Source organism: Macaca fascicularis, chromosome 9 (genome assembly GCF_037993035.2).
Source record: "Macaca fascicularis isolate 582-1 chromosome 9, T2T-MFA8v1.1".
NCBI classification, from domain to species: domain Eukaryota; kingdom Metazoa; phylum Chordata; class Mammalia; order Primates; family Cercopithecidae; genus Macaca; species Macaca fascicularis.
The window spans coordinates 54571082-54586072 of NC_088383.1; the positions used below are offsets into that span (position 1 = coordinate 54571082).

Below are 14991 nucleotides of genomic sequence, written 5' to 3' on the forward strand. Positions count from 1 at the left end.
AGAGGTGTCTGCAGCATCCTACACTCTTTCCCAGCCGCTAGGTGACCATATAATTAAAATATCCTTGATATTTCTGTGTAGTTTAAGTTGTTTTTAATTCTAGAACCTCTCAATCTTTCTCTATTCAATTTAAATGAAAAGGCATTTGAGTATCCAGAACACACTCAACACTCAGAAGCAAAGCAAGAAAAATGGAAACATAATGGTCAATGCCCAAGTTCTCCCCCAGGATCAAATGAGGATTAATACTGAGAGTTGTGATTCTGAATAAGTCTTAACCTCATGAACATGTTAGTTGTTCAAAAATTTGTCATGTCAGCAAGGTGGTAACACTGAAGATTTTCTACAATCAAAATAGTATAGTTATGTTCTGTTGTATAAAATAGAAATAAATGTACCACATTGATCAGCAAAATCACACTAGCATATTCCAACAGCTTAATTTTTAAAAAGCTATGTTATATTAATAATTTAACCACATAGATCTGAGCTAGAATAAATGTTACATATTTAATTGACAATAATTTTTTTGCTCTCTTAGAGAGCTGTAGATAGATTTTGGGGTTATCAATCAAATGGTTCTGACTTTTTTTTTTTGAGATGGAGTCTTGCTCTGTCACCAGGCTGGAGTGCAGTGGCACAATCTCAGCTCACTGCAACCTCTGCTCCCTGGTTCAAGTGATTCTCCTGCCTCAGCCTCCTGAATAGCTGAGATTATGGGCACACACCACCATGCCCAGCTAATTTTTGTATTTTTAGTAGAGACGGGGTTTCACCACATTGGCTAGAATGGTCTCAATCTCCCGACCTCATGATCTGCCCGCCGTGGCCTCCCAAAGTGCTGGGATTACAGGTGTGAGCCACTGTGCCCGGCTGGTTCTGACACATTTTTAAGAAAGATTAGGCTGATGCTATGGTAACTCAGTTATTCATGATACATGTCATCTTGTAAGTAGGAGTATTCAATATTCATGATTTTCAAGCTGTTTCAGAGTGCTATAATCACCCCACTTGACAGACTTCAGAATTTGTTGAAAATCTCTGGAAATAATTAGCAAGTTATTATCACAGGCTCTAAACAGACCTTCAAAATGCATTACATAGTATTGGTAAAACAGATAGTCAGTCTGCCAAAAGTAGTCACTTTGATTTGATTTGCCTTGAATGAAATTTTTAAAATGTAAAGCTAAAGTCTTCAGGATCACTGCACTGGGTTTCTATGGGACAATACTGAACAGGGCTGCCACTGAAACACCTTGGATGAGAGCCTCAAACTCCCTGAACACAGCATCCAGCACACTACTGGGAGAATGACTGGAACTCAAAAATGTGTGCAATGAATGTACTTATGAGCTTGTTGGAGAGGAAGTAAAGAGGTTGTATGTAATTACCTCAAATTAGTACTACTACAGAATAATCAGTACTGGTAAAGTAAAAGTAGCACTAAAGTAGTACTAATAAAGTAGTACTAATAGCCCTACACTAGTAGTAGTAATAAAGTGGCATTGCTATTGATTCTATCCATCTATCTACCTACCTGTCTGGATGGGAGGGTACAGGATTTGACTGATAAGATTGGGCTTAGCAGTGAAAAGAGCTCATGTATGCTTTAAGCAGGTATGCACTCAAACTTGGTATCATGTGACTGTTCTGAATTCCAGAACCATGGCTAAAGGGTGGAAGTTTTGTTTGACTGTGTCTCACATTTTCCTTTTGGTCTATTGTCTAACACATGTTGCTAGAATTCATTTTACTCTGACTACCTTTTATGTACAGACAACGCTGTTATTGACGAGATCACACCCAAGCGGATCGGAGATTGGCCCAATACTTACACCTACACCAAGGCCTTGGGAGAAATGGTGGTGCAGCAGGAGAGCAGGAGCCTAACCATCGCCATCATAAGGCCCTCCATTGTGGGAGCAACGTGGCATAAGCCTTTCCCAGTAAGCCCACTTACCTGGATTCTGTGTTTTGCTTTCAAACTAAGGTTTTTCTAGCCCAATTATTTTCTGATGTCTTTCTTCTTCTCCTCAGGATTTATAGCTAAATGCAGCCAATCAAATATGAACCCATTATACTAGGGCAAAATCCCACTTTGGGATCATGAGGCTCTTTCTGGCAGTTACCCTGACTATCTTAGAGTTGGATGGAGATCTTAAATTAGCTTCTAACTACTCTAGTCTCAAAATTCCCATGGGTGATGTTTTTATATCTTGGCTTTCCCACTATAGCTTAAACAGACCAGAATGTTCTTGATGGCCAACTTGATAGTATTGCAACTAACTGCCAGGGTAAACAAGAGTTACAAAGCTCACAGAAGGATCTCAGTTTGGGAATAGTAATTTTTTTTAACCTCAGTATACTGCTGTGTCCTTCTGAAAGTACTTTGAATTATACTGTCTTCTTCAAAGCAGGTCTGTGAAGCTTTGGGGGCAGATAAATTCCAGCTCCACCACTTACTGGCAATGCGACATTTTTGAGTTGTTCTTTCCATAAAACAGGACAGATACTACTTTGGAGAGTTGGTTTAATGAGACAATGTATGAGGAGAGGAGTGCTCAGACTCTAGTAAAAGGCGGGTCCCTACTGAAAAGGCTCAATTAATATTAGTCCCTTCATCTTCTCCTCCCATATCTCTTGTCTCCCATTATACACATTTCAACTTTTATACTGTAAGGTAAAGAGACATAATAAGGTCAGCTGAATGGCTTGGGGCTTAGGAAACAAACTCAAAAAGACATTTCCCTCTAACTACTCTTAAGCGTAATCTTTCCTGTAACATCTTTAAGCAAGTCAACACACATTATTACCAATCATGTTTTCAATGTTCTCCTAAGGAGGCTAAAATCAGGACTGAGGTGGAGAAGTATGGTTGGTGAATTGCTTAGCAGATCATGATATAAGGACAAGGTCCACCGTAGCCCTTAAGATGTCACAAAATGCTGCAAAACCATTCATGGCTCCTGCTATGAACAACAATCCTGGCCAAATTTTAATTATTGGACAAAGTTCACAAAATAGCCAATGCTTTGCCATTGATCTTTGGGATCTTAATAATACTGAATTAGATAGTTCTATTAGCTGGGGTCTCAGTGCCCTTGTTTGAAATTTATTGAGATTAGACTGCAGATGTTCCAAGATAACAACAATTTTCTAAAATGTGTAACCAATGGAAATCTTCTTTCTTTTAGGGTTGGGTTGATAATCTAAATGGACCTAGCCGACTCATTATTGCGGTATGTATAGGGATGAAGAAATAACTCTGAAATGTAGTGGAGGAATAGTAACAGAATTCTTAGTGCTGGCTTAGCTTCATTGATCCAAAAACGTAAATGCTACTTTACTATCAATTGAAGCATATTATTTCAACTATTCTGGTTATAATATGAAGGCAGGATGAAATTATTTTTATTCTTTTAGAATTTTTTATCAGGAAAACAGGTAAAGCACTATTAATTACTATTTAAGAGTTCTATTTTGAAAAGTCTTTGAGAATTAAGGATTTTTCTTTTTTCTTTTTTTTTTTTTTTAAAAAAAAACTATTTTAAACTTAAAAATAAAACCAGCAAAAGTCTTATAAAAATGAAGCAAGTAGCCCAAAAAATGCCCACCTGCCGCTCTATATACAGTAATGCAATATTTATCACAGTTTTGTACAATATTATAAAAAATGTCGCAGACAGTACCAATTAAGGCCCTTATTTCTCATAGGACATCAAGCCTTATGACCTGGTGGGGTGGGAGGGAAGATGCCACTTAATTATTGCACCATTTTGAGAAACAGAACCCGTCAAGGCGAATAGTGGTCTTTTCCCACCTGGCCTTCAGTCACAGATGGGGGCTGGGGCGGTGGCGTCGTCTTCAGACCCTCTGTAGCCACACTGTGCCCTGCTCGCTTCTCTGGGTGCAATAAATACCGGTCACAGTTTGGGAGGGGGCCTTGCGCAGGTGGGCGGGGGCGTCTGGGCTGCATGTGCCGCTTCGTGTACAGGGCAAGGTGGGCGGAGCGCGAGAAGGCGCGGTGGCACCAGTGGCCCTGAAATGGCCAGTGGCCCCTGTGCTTGGGGTGGCAGAGCCATAGCTTGTCTGAGTGAGCAGCTTCCCGCTGCATCCATCCCAGTGGCAGTGGTTCGGCTTGTCACTTGTGTGCTGCGCGGATGTGCCTTGGGGTGAGATCTCTTGCTGTGGGGCTTGCCCTAGCCGCACAGGCATACATGGTGGTGCCTTTCCCAGGCCAGGAGCGGCCGCCACTCCTGGGCTTGGCCTCCAGCAGCTCCAGCCGGGACGCCGGCGCCACCACGAGGAGACCGCGGGCGACTGGGGGTGCCAGGCCTAGGCCCAGGGCTGTGGCGGCGGCGCCAAAGCTACCGAAAACGGACGGGGGTGGGGGTTGGGGAGCTGGGAGCTGGGGGGCGCCTCATAAAGGCCGGGTTGGGTGTCCTAAGCCAGCGCCACGGAAGGGCAGCGGGCAGGAGGGGCGCGGGCCAGTAGGGGCTGAGGGGCGGGTGTCGGGGGCGGCGGGGGGGACCCGGGACTTCGCATGCATGAAGCTGCCGGCCCGGGGCGCCCTCGTGTTTGAGGCCGCGAGGTCCATGGGTGAACCCGGGTGCGCCGTCCTGGCCGCCGCTGTCCGCTTCAGGGGGCCGGGCCTTAACCACGCGGCTCGGCAGCGCCAGTAGAAAGCGGTTTAGCAGGCCGGGCGCGGTGGCTCAGGCCTGTAATCCTAGCACTTTGGGAGGCCGAGGCGGGCGGATCACGGGGTCGGGAGATCGAGACCATCCTGGCTAACGCGGTGAAACCGTTAAAAAAAAAAAAAAAACACGCAAACACACCGTAAAAACACACACACACACCGTAAACACACACACACACACACACACACACACACGCACACACACACTAGCCGGGCGAGGTGGCGGGCGCCTGTAGTCCCAGCTACTTGGGAGGCTGAGGCAGGCGAATGGCGTGAACCCAGGAGGCGGAGCTTGCAGTGAGCGGAGATCACGCCACTGCACTCCAGCCTGGGCGACAGAGCAAGGTTCCATCAAAAAAGAAAAGAAAAGAAACCGGCGGGCCATCAGCGGCCGGTCCAGCTCCCGTCGCAGCGGCTGGGACCCACACCAGGCCATTCACGGGGGTGCCATAGGGCAGCTGCGTGCAGTGTTTGGGTAGCAGGACGCAGACGGCGGGGTCGCGGGGGCTTCGGGGTGTCCTCGGCCCCAGGCCGTCCAGCCCTGTGGACCGAATGAAGTCCCGCACGCCACGTGTTGAGGTACTAGTGGGTGCCCCTCGTGCGGGGTCAGCCCTCCTGCAGGCGGTGCTCACGGTACCGGCTGGCGAAAGTGGAGACGGACGGCAGGATGGATTCACTTGGCCACATGGCCGGGAGCTAGGACGACGCACACCGGTGAGTGGCTGCCCGGGTGGGCTGGTCGGGGCGCGGGCAGGGGGGCATGGTTCTGCCAAGGATTTTGCTTTGTTTATCGCAAGATGGGGGTATTTCCTCCTTTCTGCAGTTTATAATTGCGTGAATTAGTGCAGTGAATTGAGGATGCAGTAAAAATAATATCTTCAAAGATTATTAAATTCGTTATTAACACATACGAGTTTACGTGTGTGTATGGAAAGCAGGTATACATCAAAAATTCTTAATGAATACAAGAAAGAGAACTACCAATATTGGAGCAAATTTTTCAAATACAAACACCAGTGAATATAGGCAAGGCCTTTTCTTTTATTATTATTACTATAAGTTCTAGGGTACATGTGTACAATGTGCAGGTTTGTTACATGGGTACACATGTGCCGGCAACGCCTTTTCAATAATGTCTTTCAAGGAGAAACGTGGCTCCTCTAGGTAAACAGCCCTCAGTGCGCATCTCCCTGAAGTCCAGATGGATCCGGTAGAGCTGTGGGGTTCACAGCTCACACTGAGGCATTTAGGGCCTAAGCACCACTTTACTTTTTTGTACAGTGAGTAGGAAATCAGTGATCTAAATGAGTTTAAATCTTATTAGGGATTCGAACTGCGCTTCAGACTCTGTCTCTCTTCCTCCCAGAGCTAGATTCAACATGAATTAAAATACAAATATAAAACAATGAATTATGATAGTGACAAAGACCTTCCTTCGAACTTCAGATTTTTCCAGCAGCCCCTTTCTTTCTGTTTCCCACCCGCCTTCAACTCTTTCTCCTAAAAAAGTTCAGTTGGGGTGAACGTTTGGTGACTTAGAACATCATTATTTTAACACGATCCCAAAGCGGTTTTCATTATATGCAAAGATGCATATTTATTTACATTTTTTAAAATGTTCTAAATTGGTTTCTTACGTCCAAAAGAAGGGGAGCTAGTTATAAGAAAAGAAAATTGAGTAAGGTAAGAAAGTGTTAATCATTTCAAATCAAAGTGGGAAACATGCAAAGCAGAAAGAATCAACTTCATAAACTCAACAAATTATTAATGTAAATAATTCCCAACTCCTGTATCTATATAACATTAGTGATCTGTGAGGTGAACTGAGATTCTGAATAAAAAGTAAATAATAAGACCATTTTTCTAAGCCAGAAAAGTTTTTGTCTTATTAATTGTGGAATTTCACCAATTAATTTTTTTTCAAATAAAATTTCTTAAACTTTTAGTGCCTACTATTGCTTGTGGGTTAATAAACCCTAGCAGAAAACAAAATCATCAAGGAAATGGTAAACATTAATGGGAAATTTGTGTAACCTTAATTCTTAACGTGTCTTATTAATTAATTTTTAAAATGTGAAGGTGTATTCTTGGTGTTTGGTAATTAACTAAGTTTATTAACCTCTCACAAATATGAGGAATTTTATTCCCTAAAGGAACGTGAGGAACACTAGTAGTTCAAGAAAATGCTGAAGGTGACCTTGGCTGAGAAGCTAGGATAGGCTGACGAAGTCAGACTTAGTGTAGGAACCTGGTAAGCGATGGATCGATGTTAGCTGTCTTCACTTATTGCACTAGTATAATCAGTTTGATGATACATACTTTAGCCCCAGCTGTTACTTAAGACCTGGTTTCACATTTTATGTTCTTTTTCCTGTGCAGGCTGGGAAAGGGTTTCTTCTGGCCATAAAAACTACTCCAATGGCTGTGGCAGACTAAATTCCAATTCCGGTTGATACAGCCATCAATCTCCCGCTAGCTGGAGGATGGTGTGCTGCAGCTCACAGGTGTGGATGCTCAAGTGGGCTTTCAAAGATTTCATGAGAGGGAGGGTTCATCTATTAGGCACATTTTCCAAATATAGGCATTTCATTGTATAAGACCCCAAATGTGAGAGGGTGTTCATTTCAATATTTTATAGAGTTCCTAATATGCCATCATATATATGTTGAGTTGTTTAGTTTAGTACTTGGCTATTCACAAAGTAATAAAACATTTAAATCACTTAACCATAAAATTCTTGATAACCAAAAGGCTTTTCTTTCTATTGGTAGTTTAACATTCAGCTTTCTTTTTTAGGGCAAAGGAGATAGAACTGGATGAAATGAGAGAATATTTTTTTTTAGTTGAACTCTGGTTAATGCCAAAAGTGTTCAATCGCTATGTGTGGGGAAGTTTCCTGGTACAAAGGAAAAAAAGAAAAACAGGTTGTTCATACATTTGGCTGCGTTAGTAAGTGGTAAACAGAATTAAATTTTTCTTATGTGAACTCACACATATGTGCTTCATAATATGTCACTCCTATTTAACACGTCTTTCACACACACACGCACCCCCCCACACACAGCCTTTTGCTAGTCTTCTTCCAGTTTGCTTATTAACCCAAAGAAAGAAAAAAATACAGAAGCCTTCTTGCATAGGTTGCCTTAATCAGATGAATTATGGAAACAACTCTGTCTCCCTTATTTTTCTTTCATTAGTTTTCCATTCTGTTGTATTTATTTAATTTTTATTTCATTTTCCAGACCTAAGTCAATGTTAGTCTACCACTGTACATCTGGTAACCTCAATCCCTGCAATTGGGGCAAAATGGGTAAGTACTTTAGCCATGTATCTGCATAATTACTAGTGTCTGACACAGAGAAAAAATAGACAAAGTGTGTCATGGAGCTTAGAGCCTACATGGGGAGAAAGACAGAAAGTAAATAAAGAGACAAAATAATGAGAAATTGTAAATCTGTGGTAATTAACTAGAAGGTACTGTGGTTACCAAGGAAAGGAGTCATTGGGAACACATACATGATTGTAAGCAGTAGGGGGTCCATTGGTTATAAAGATTTTAAAAAAACAGTGATGAAATAAAGCAAAAGTTGGCAGTTATAAAGAATCTCAGTGATAAAATGCTGAAATACTCCTCCCTGCTGGGGCAGTGGGTCCTGTACACACCCCTTCCCTTCTTGATACATCACTGAGAATGTGACATGATCAGTGACGGGATTTAGTGATGGGATCAGTGATGGGATTTAGAAAAGTCGAGTGATCTTATTCCTTCCTGATTGCGTCTGTAATACTGACCATTAATTTATGCAACTTGCCTCTCTTGGGTGTGCATTAACTACTCTACTAGTGATTTGTAAAAGTGAATAGGAATCACTATGGGAGAATAAAACAACATCCAGATTCCTTAGACCCTGGGACCAAGGTCTTGGGTAATGCTGAGGAAACTATATTTTTAATAAGCATCTAGATGATTCTTGATACTTGGGGAAATGCTCTTTGAGAAACCCTGTACTATACAAATGATTAATTTGTCTGAAGGTAAGGGATTTAATCTGTTCAATGTACAAAAACCATGGAAATCAATTTGAGTACAACTTAAACATCTAATGATGGCAGAAGATAAAAATAGGGAATTTTGCTATTCTGTAGGATTTCTTAGTACCTGCGAACACACCCCTTCTGTCCCTGTTACATAGATGACACTGGCTCTTCGTATTCCAATGGGAAGCCATGGTACCACACTGAGAGTTCTATTGCAGGACAGCTGGACACTGTGGCTCTACAGTTTCTCACACCTATAGCAAACATTGTAGGCTGATATGACATTGGTTATCCCTGTGCCAAGGCTCTGTTCTGGATTCCCTTCTAACACAGCATTTCTGGAAGCTATTACTAATTAATTTGATGTTGCATTCAAATTAAACTCATTTGTGTTTCCTATCGGGGACTCTTAGGAGGGATAAAAATGCTTCCTACTAGGAGCAGTAGCCATGTTAACAGGAGGTTGAGCATATATAGTCTCAGGTGATATTACAAGGAGTGATAGCTGGGTGGGTGAACATGGGCTATCTCTCCATAGAATTGTCTCCTTTAGTGTCCCTTAAGAAGAGTTTTTAATCTCCTGCATATAGATCTTAAGCATCTTTTATCAGATTTATACCTAGGGCCTAGGTAATTGATGCTTTTTTTTTTTTTTTTTACTAATTTAAATGTCTTTTGTAAAAATATATTTTTTAATTGTTTGTGGATGATGTCAAATGCAATTGATTTTTGTATATTGACCTTATATTCAGCTATCTTGCTAAACTTATTGCTAGAAATTGTATAAAATTTCCTCTTGATTTCCTATGTAGACAGTTACTTAATCTGCAAAAATACCAGTATTATCCCAATTTTTTCAAGCCTTAGGTCTTTATTTTTCTTGTTGATGGCACCATCTCAGCTCAATGCAAGCTCTGCCTCCTGGGTTCATTCACACCATTCTCCTGCCTCAGCCTCCTGAGTAGCTGGGACTACAGGCGTCTGCCACCACACCTGGCTAATTTTTTGTATTTTTAGTAGAGACAGGGTTTCACCGTGTTAGCCAGGATGGTCTCTATCTCCTGATCTCATGATCTGCCTGCCTTGGCCTCTCAAAGTGCTGGGATTACAGGCGTGAGCCACCACGCCCAGCCTTCTTGTTGAACTTCTACTATAATGGTGAATACAAATGGCAATAGTGCATATTGTTGTCTTGTTGCTAATTTTAAGCAGAAGACTTCAAATATTAAACTCTCCTGCCATTTTTAGGATAAACCCAACTTGGTCATGCCGTGTTATCTTTTTTTATATTTTGTTTAATTCAATTTGCTAATCATATAGTTCCCTTGTTTTTTCTATTCTCTGAAAATGCTTAGTGGAGTGAAAGTGTAATAGTGGAGTAATCTGTTTCTCCAAAACTTGGGAAAAGCACCTTTAAATTATCTGGATTTATAATTTTTGGTGAGAACATTTTTTATTGCTTCAGTGTCTTTAATAGTTAAAGAATTTTGCAGGCTTCATTTTCTGCTGGAATCAGTTTTAGTTATATTTGTCTCTTTTTCTCAGATTTTATCTGTTTTAAAATGTATTTACATTGTTTTCATATTATATTAATATTTTTGTCCTAAACTGTATCTGTAATTATGCTTCTGTTTTAATTCATAATATTTGTGTATCTTATCTTTTCTTAGCTAGTCTCTAAAGGGTCTACTTTATTTCTTTTTTTCAAAGGACCAACTTCTTCTGGCTTTATTGACTTCTCTTCTCTTCTCTTCTCTTCTCTTCTCTTCCTTTTCTTTTTTGATGGAGTCTCGCTCTTGTTGCCCAGGTTGGAGTACAATGGCATGATCTTGGCTCACCACAACCTTGCCTCCTGGGTTCAAGCAGTTTGCCTGCCTCAACCTCCTGAGTAGAGTAGCTGGGATTACAGACATGCGCCACCACGCCTGGCTAATTTTGTGTTTTTAGTAGAGATGGGGTTTCTCCATGTTAGTCAGGCTGGTCTCGAACTCCCGACCTCAGGTGATCCACCCACCTCGGTCTCCAAAAGTGCTGGGATTACAGGCATGAGCCACTGAGCCCAGCCTATTGACTCTTTATTACGCTGCTGTGTTTTCTGTTGCATAGATGTATTGCCTTATCTCTTTTTTCCCCTTCCTCCTGTTTTCTTTGATTATGTTTTTCTTCTCTTTAACTTAGAAATATAGCCCACAAATATTCGGCTTGTCTAATACATGCATTCATGGCTTGTATTTCCCTCAAATGCCACTTTGGCTGTATCCCACACATTTTATTGTATAATGTTTATGTTATCATTATTCTCTAATCCTTAAACAGTTTTCATTTGAATTTCTTCTTTGACCTATGAGGATGTAGAGTGCAGTTTTCAATTGCCAAATTACATTTTCTACATGTGCATGAGTTTCTACTTGTCCGTCACATCAGAAAGACGGTAGCTTCATGGTTAAAAGTCTTGGGCTTTGGGATCTGATAGACTTGGATTCAAATCCTAGCTCATTCACTCACTCCTGTATTCATTAAATAGGCATTATTCTTGGTGCTGAGGATGTATCACTAAACAGAAATCCGTGCTCACATAGCTGTTATATGCTGGGATGCGTCCCACCATTCAGTAGACTCCACTGCTTATTAGTTGTATCAGTTTGAAAAAGTCTCTCAGTTTCTTCCTGTATATCAATTTTTTTATCTGTGAATGAGAATAATAATTATTCTATTCTAGGGAGCTCTTCGGAGAATGTAGGGAGATAAAGTGCTTCGTACAGTGGTTAGAACAGTGAACATTTTTGTAAACGCCTGCGATCACCATATGGACAGCTTTCTCAGAAAGCCTTCCTAACCCAGCCCCACCCCTCCTCTTCCTGGCACCCAGACAGAGCTAGATGCTTCTTTTGTATTCCTCCAGAGCTTATTGTACTGGCCTCTAGCAGAATACTCAGGCAAAGTATTGTAATCATGAATTGTCCACATCTCCCACCAGATTGCCAATTCTTTAAAGACAAGGAATATGTCATATGTAATTTTTTTTACCTCAGCATCTACCACAGTGCCTGGCAAGTGTTAAATGCTAAATAAATATATTTGAAATGACTAAAGGAAGGATTGACATAGATTTAGGAAAAGGAAAGTAATTGTATGTTGCTGAGATATTTATTCGTTCATTTAGTCAAAAACTGTTTATTAGTCAGAGTCAGCCACTCTTTAAGGTACTGTATAAGTTCAAACAATGCACACAAAATTTCGTTCTGGTATTTAAATCTTAGGAGAAATATACATCAGATATGGTTGAGTGCAGAAAAATAAAGGAGATTAAAGAAGTAAATAGTGTTGTGGGAAGGCTGCTATTTGATATGTGATGGCCAAAGAAAGTCTCTCCGATAAGGTGTCTTCTTAGTAGAGACCTGAAATAAATGAGAGGGCAAATCAGAAGGACATGTGGATGAAATATTCCAAGTTGAAGAAACAGTAAGTGCTAAAGTTCTTCAATCATATTCAAGGACAGCAAGGAGGCCAGTATGGCCGCAGCAGAAGCACTGAGAGGGAGAGCGGTAAGAGATGAAGTCAGAGTGGTGGGCAGAGAGAGAGGATGCAGAGAGTGCAAGGCCTTGCAGACCATGGCTTTGCCTCTAAATGAGAAGAGATTCCATTGAAGGGCTCTGAATGGAGAAGTTCCTGTAATATACTCTGAGTTACATTTTAGAAGAATCACTCTGGCGGCTACATGGAGGTCCGACTGGGGATACAGGGGTAGTGGCAGAGACCACTTCGGACAGTATTGCAACATTCCAGGCTACAGTAGTGGTTTTGATCAGAGAGATAGCAGGTGGAAATTATGATTCTGGGTATTTTTCAAACAGAGAGCTGATAGATTTTGTTCAATTGTGTGTGGGTTGTTAAAGAGAAGAATCAAGGATAACCCCAAAGTTTTTGGCTGAACTACTAAACAAATTGAATTACCATTTGGTCAGAGGTAGAAGATTGGTGAAACAGCAAGTTTGTGTACGCATTGGGAAGGGGGTCATTAGTAGTGGGTGTATCAGGAGGCACACTTTAGAGCTGTTAAATGTGAATGTCTATTACACCTCCAGTTGGAAATGTTGAACAAGTATATGGATATATAGATCAGAATGTCAGTGTGGAGATCAGAATCTCTTATGCTATCAACCTGTACATAACTTTTTAATTTACCACCATCTTTTTAAAGTATAAATCCCTATGGACCAGATGATTCTTGAGAATCTTCTCTGAAGAGGAGCTATATTTTTCAGATAGATTTTTAGCTGGCATTTTTAAAGTAGGGCAATAATCATATTACTGTAATAACTGACATCATAATTGAATAATGAGCTTAGGCATATGCTTTGCAAAAACCTACATACCTTAAATAAAATTGAATTCAAATGAGTATCTTTTTGAAAGAACTACTGAATTCACAAATGTATGTAAAAAGTTCTTAATTAAGCTTACTCTATAAAAAGACACTATTATGAATAAAACCCTGGATAGCAGAGTGGACAACTGAGTCTGCCATATTCCCAGAGAAATATTGAAAGTAAACTAACACAAGAAAATATTGCCTTTAGAATTTTTTAGTTAAACTTTTAATAAAGATTGAAATAAAATGTTAAGAAACTTTCTAAATGGTTCTGAAAGTAATGGTCCAGCCAGGGAAATAAAGTTTCTAGCCTCTGCCTTGGGGCTTTCAGAATAGACTAGATAACCTTAGAATTAAATGCAGATTTATGTTTTTTCTGAACAGTACCCCCTTATATTGACTACGTGCGTTTCCCCAGGAATTTGTTTTAGAGTAGATGTTTCAAATAGAGGATCCAATTCTTAACCCATTCACATTGTTTCATTTTGCAGATAACCACTTGCTTAGCATAAAAATGTTTATATTGTTCTCAGAAATTGATTCTTGACTCTACACAGCAAATCCTTTGTCTTTATTGCTGTGACGCATTACAAATACCTTCCACTATGATGGTTTATATCCTCCTATTCTCCTCTAGCACTCTCTCTCTTTTTTTCCCCAGGATTCCAGGTCTTGCCAACCTTTGAAATTCCAATTCCATTTGAGAGAGCTTTTAGGAGGCCATATGCTGATTTCACCACCAGCAACTTCACAACCCAGTACTGGAATGCCATCAGCCACCAGGCCCCTGCCATCATCTATGACTTCTATCTGTGGCTTACTGGAAGGAAACTCAGGTGAGAAGCTGAGTCAATGGCTTTGAGAGTGTCACTGCATATGGGAGACTGAGGCCCCAAAGTCTTTAGTGCTTCCTTCAGCCAAGGATTAAAGGAGACAACTGAATCTGACCCATATATACAAATTGAACACACCTACTCTGAGAATCCAAAATCTGAAATTCTCCAAAATCCAAAATGTTCTGAGTGCTGACATGATGCCACAAGTGGAAAATTCCACACATCTTACCTCATGTGATGGGTCACAGTCAAAACACATTCAAAACTTAGTTTCATGCATAAAAGTATTTAAAATATTGTTTAAAGATTACCTTCAGGTTATATGTATATGGCTAAGTGTGTATGAAACGTAAATGAATTTTGTGTTTAGACGTGGGTCCCATTCCCAAGATATCTCATTACATATAAGCAAATATTTCAAAATCTGAAAACAGTTGAAACTCAAAACACTTCTGACCCAAGCATTTCAGATAAAGGATACTCAGCCTGTATAAGTTTTGAACAAACAAAACAGTCATAGTGAGAAGCTACAAAAGCCTCCTACATTAGAAATGCTCCAGCATAATAAAGGAAGGTAAATGTTAAAGAGCTTGCTTGATGAATTCAGCAAGTGATCATTCACCCAAAAAGAAAAGCAACTGAGGCTCTGTGACTAGGGTTTTTCAAATGGGTAGATCACCTTAAATATACAATAATGATGGCAACCTCACTTACTGGGAGCTTACTCATGGGGCTAAGGAGGATGCGTGATGATCCCATTTTTATTGTCAAAGCTACTGAAGGAAGATATCCTCATCAACCCAATTTTACAAATGGAGAAATAGAAGCTAAGGGAAGAATCTGAAGTAGTCTCAAAGGAAGTGACAGGAAGGATGTGGAGAAAGCAGAGTGTCAAAGTCAGTATTCAGGACCAGATTTACTGCCACCTAGAGATGAATGAAGAAATTAGAGGGAACACAGTGTGCTGATGCTATGTCAGCTGTCACCACCTGGCTGTGTGACATAGGACATATTCTTTCTCTGTCTCACTTGAATAATAATATGTGTCA

At 40.7% G+C, this 14991-nt stretch overlaps 1 pseudogene; it reads left to right on the plus strand.

Annotated features, from left to right (window-relative positions):
* Nucleotides 1–4002: 4002 nt before the first annotated feature.
* On the plus strand, nt 4003–14773 carry LOC107126496 (putative inactive fatty acyl-CoA reductase 2-like protein; annotated as a pseudogene).
* Nucleotides 14774–14991: the final 218 nt, after the last annotated feature.